Raw genomic sequence first — 4,810 nt, 5'->3', positions numbered from 1 at the left:
ACATTTGGCTTGGGTGTTCTTGAACATTTCCCTTTATGAGACAATACCATAAATAAATTCATTTATGTTCACTTAGAAGTTACTTAGAGGTATATATGGAACAAATTATTTTTTCTCAGATCGATGGGTGCTTTAAAATGTGTCATTGCGTCTACGACCATGCCATCCTGAACACGCCCGATCCCATCTGATCTCGGAAGCTAAGCAGGGTCGGACCTGGTTAGCCCTTGGATGGGAGACCACCTAGGAAAACCAGGTGCTGTAGGTGTAAAAAAATAAAATAAATAAAATAAAATGTGTCATTGAAATCCTCCTGTTTTGTGACGATGTATATAAAGATTAAGCGAGTTTAACATTTCCTGGTGAGAAAGCCCAGATTAGACAGATGTTTATCTGTCCTTCCGGTCAAGGACATGGGTAAATGATGTCTATTTTCCTCTGAACACAGAAGTCAGAAATTACACAGCGTTGCTCCTTTTTGTTCGGGCTTGGCGACAAGTCATGGTGGGGAGGAAACATTCCCTTCTTCCTTTCTAGGTTCTTTGGTTGTTCTAATAATTCAGTTGGCAGAAAACAGATTAACAGGAAAAAAAAAAAAACAAATTTAATGTTGTACATACTGGAGCCCCCGAGACCCGGACACGAAAGGCGACGGGGTCGTTAAGGCTCATCGGGTGGGCCTGGGCTCCCGGGGAGGAAGGGCTTTCACAGGAAGGCGGCGACGTTCGGAAATCGAATGCTGCCTGTCGCGTGATTTCCTCGGTGAGAAGGTGTCTCTGGCGACAGCCTCCCCCTGGCACAGGCCCCTCCCGAGGTGGCCTGAGTCAGCTGAGGGGAAGGCAAAGAGCTTTTCCAGACCTGCTGGATTTGAATCACCTGTAGCTCAAAAGACTCCTCATGCCAAAGTGACACATATGAGGGGCGGCTTCTGCTCCGCTTCAGCCAGGTGGGCCCGTCTGGCCGCCTGTAACGTCCTCCAGGAGCCGGAAGCCCTCACCAACTGGCCGGACAGGCGCTGAGGGCGAAGCGCTGTGCCTGTGTCCTCCCGGATCCGTGGTTCTCAACCTTGTCACCTATGGCACACTTGGCGATGTCTGGACACATTTCGGTTGCCACAGCCGGGGAGGGGGCTGCTCCTGGCACGTAGAGGGTGAAGGCGGGCGTGCCGCCAAACACCCCACCAAGCACAGGGTTCCTGCACGGCTGAGCGAGGCCCTGCCCCGAGTGTCCCCAGTGCTAAGGCGAGACCTGCGTGGGGACAAATGGGTGGGACGTCGTCCTTGGGGACAGCCCTGGGTCCTGACGGCTGCCAGCAGGGGCCTCGCATCCGGATGAGCATGGGGGGTGTAGCGGGCTCCGGGCTCCCCACACCACGTGAGCCCCCCCGTGTTGTCGTCTGTGCTGAGCACGCCGAGTGCCAGGTGTGCCAGGCCCGTGCGCACCGCACAGCACCGCACAGCTGGTCTCGCCACGCCCCCAGCGCACGGAGCTGGCTCTCGAGATTAATGAATTATAGAGCAACGAGTGACTCAGACGGGCATCGCTGTTTGTCTTCCTTTAGTATTAAAATGAGTTTAAGTCTTTTAATTACATTTTAAATATTAATATTTTAAATATACGTGGAAATAGGCATTGGGACTCTCACACTGGAAACTTCCAGGAGCGCACAGGGTGTGCCTGCCCACCGCCCTCCTCCTGGTGTCTGGGGACGGACGAGCTCCCCGCGGCCCTGGATGTGGAGACCCGGGCATGGGAGCAGGGGCTGCGGAGCTGGCTCTGGTGGCCGGAGGTGGAGCCGAGCCAGAGGCCACCACTGCCCAGTTTCCCCAGGCCATCACGACCCAGGAGCCACATGACAAAGCCCATCCGGCCATTCTGCGTTCCTCCCACGCAGCGCACGGTCAGGCCACTGCCCACTACCACCCGCGTAGTCGCTCTATTAACCGCGTTAAGTAGTTCTAGGCTGCAAGCAGTTTCGTTTCGTTAAACCGGACCGTTCCCCCCACATCCGCCTCCACCCCAGGGTGCGAGGACTGAGCAGGGGCTGCCTGGCGCCGACGGCTCGGGACGCGTCCACGCACCACGCAGGTCCCACGCCGGCTGGGGGCGGGACTCCGGGGCTGGTCGTCGGGGAGGGTGACCGCCGGGGGCCGGGGTGGTGGCGGCTGCTGGCCTGCTCGCCTGCTTCTCCGCCGCCCACCTGGCTCCCAGGAGCTGGATCCGCAGTGACCCGACAGGGTTCAGTGGTAACCAGCCCTGGTGGGAGGAGGGGGGACCTACCTGGCCCCGCCTCGCCCTAGGCCCCGGCGCTCCCTTCAGCCCCGCTGCTCGTTCGCGTAAATATGTTGTGTTCTGCGCTAAGTGAAATACGGATTACGTCTGGTATGTATAAGAGCCTTAGCATTTTCATCTAAGGACAGCTTATTTGCATGTCATTGGACAAACTGGTTTAAGTAAATATATCACCAATGATATGCAAATCAGGTGGCCAGTGTAGTCTGTTGTCCACGGCTACTATGGAAACGGGCGTGGGAACTACCAGTAGGATCCATCAGGAAGGATCCACTTTCTCTTTCTCGAACGTTCAGTCTCCCGTGTTTTCGCGTTTCTGCTCTACCTGTCACTCAAAATACACCTTTAGCTCCTCAGATTTTCACCTTCCATTCACTCTTCTTGAGCTACTTTAAAAGGTTGTGCCTGTAAGTTTTTAAAAAGCTTCCCATCTTTAAGGGGATAAAATGAGTGTCATCATGGTAAACAACCTGCAAGGTAATTGCTTTGGTTTGATTTAGGGCCCAACAAAATCGATCCTATAAATAGTCCAGGATGATACAATAGCAACAGGGGGCAAGTGAGGGCCGCGCTGGGGACACGATGGGCCCTTTAGCTTTCTCTTAGATGTCCTAGTTCAAATTCTCATGACTCCTCTGTCCCTCACGGAGTTCCTGAAGGCTCAGACACTAGTTTATTTTGTTGCCTTTTTACATCGTGGCCAAGTATTTAAACGCAACGTAAGTCGTGTAAAAAAAAGTAGAAAATGGAACCTACACGCTCTGACCGTAAGGCTTTTAACGACGTTTGGCTATTTATGCATTTTTAAAATTACCTGGGGGTGGGACCGGGGTTGACCGAATGAGATATGAAGGATTTGGGGGGGCCGGAGACGTCCTAAATCTTGACCGTGGTTTCCTGGGTGTGCGAACTTGTCAAAACTCATCTAATTGCACACTTAAATGGATACATTTTACTTCGTGCACATTATGCTCGATCATTTTGATTCAGAAAAAAAATCTCCATGCCTAACTAGTTTATTTTTGCAGCATAATAAAAATAGTTTTTGAAAAGACTTCCAAAACATTCCAAAATTTAGCAAAATTCAAGCTTGAGGAAAATAAATCTTTTCTCGGGGTTTAGAAGCACACACAGACCTGCTTAGTGATAGGAACAGCGCCTAGCATGTTCTGCGGGCTGCACGCCCCCAAACAGGACAAGCCCCTCATACAGTGGAAGAGGAGCTGCGGAAAATCAATCCTGATGAGAATTCCTCCTGCTTTGCCTGCAAAAACCTACTTTGAGGGACTGCCTGGAGGTCTGAAGACCTGGCTCCCCCCAGATGCAGACGGACAGGGTGGGGGCACCAGCAGGCGGGGACACCCAGCCCTAGCCCGATTTCTCTCCGGCTTACATTGCCCTTGGCCTTGACCAATCCCTAACCCAGCCCCTTCCCCCAATCTACACCTGTCTAACCCACCTGTGTCTGTACCTGATGCCATGTCACCCCACGCTGACCAACCACTCACGGCCAGGAAGGGTTTCTGGGGTTGGTGCTGGCCCATCCCCTGGCCGGCACCATGGACCGGGGGAATGGGAGCATCATCTGCGGGTGTGGCCAGAAGGGAGGAAGGCTTCGGCTCCCCTCCGAGGCTTCCAAGGAAACGAAACGATACGGAGACACTGCTGAGTGCTCCCCCGCCCTCACCGCCCCAGGACGAGTCCCGCTGGCTCAGGGGCAGCGCTCAGCAGCTGGCTGGAGCAGCCCACGCTCTGCCGGAAGCAAACGTCAACGCGACCGAACACCTAGATTCGTTTTTTAAGTGTTTTCTATCTTCCCACTGGAGTCTGGGCTCCATGCAGACAGGGTGCCGATGTTTATATGCACATGCACGCACACACATGCTCTATGCACGTGCACACACACGCTCTACACACTGCATGCACACACTCTATGCACACACATACACGCTCTACACAATGCACACACACACGCTCTATGCACACGCACACACACTGCACTAAAGCACACACATACTCTATCATGTGCACGCACACACTATGCACGTGCATGCACACACATGCTCTGCGCGCACACATACATGTTCTACACACTGCACATGCATGCTCTATGCATGTGCATGCACACATGCGCACACACACGCTCTACACACTGCACAAACACATGCACACACACACACGCTCTACACACTGCACAAACACACATGCTCTATGCACTGGCGCACACACGCTGTATGCACTGCAGGTACACATGCACTCTATATGTGCACACACACATGCTCTTGTACTGCACGCACACACACTCTACACACGTGCACACTCACACGCTTTTAAATGTCATCCTGTCGGATGTTCTGTGCTGAACCACTGAACAGGAGGGCTACGCCGCATGTTTTTCCCGCTGGTGTCGTCGAAGGCTCCTGAATTCGGCAGCTTGGAAGCTCATATCCCGATGAGCCGGGACTCCTTTCCCGACGCAGAGGTCCTGTTCTGTCTGCAAGGATGTGCCAGTCCCCGG

At 53.4% G+C, this 4,810-nt stretch overlaps 1 pseudogene; it reads left to right on the top strand.

Annotated features, from left to right (window-relative positions):
• Positions 1–149: 149 nt before the first annotated feature.
• LOC111733981 lies at positions 150–268 on the top strand (annotated as a pseudogene).
• The last annotated feature ends 4,542 nt before the right edge of the window (positions 269–4,810 follow it).

This window comes from Pteropus vampyrus, unplaced genomic scaffold (assembly GCF_000151845.1).
Source record: "Pteropus vampyrus isolate Shadow unplaced genomic scaffold, Pvam_2.0 Scaffold713, whole genome shotgun sequence".
Taxonomy (NCBI): Eukaryota; Metazoa; Chordata; class Mammalia; order Chiroptera; family Pteropodidae; genus Pteropus; species Pteropus vampyrus.
The sequence above is the reverse complement of the archived record's forward strand: the minus strand, read 5'-3'. Positions and strand labels throughout refer to the sequence as shown.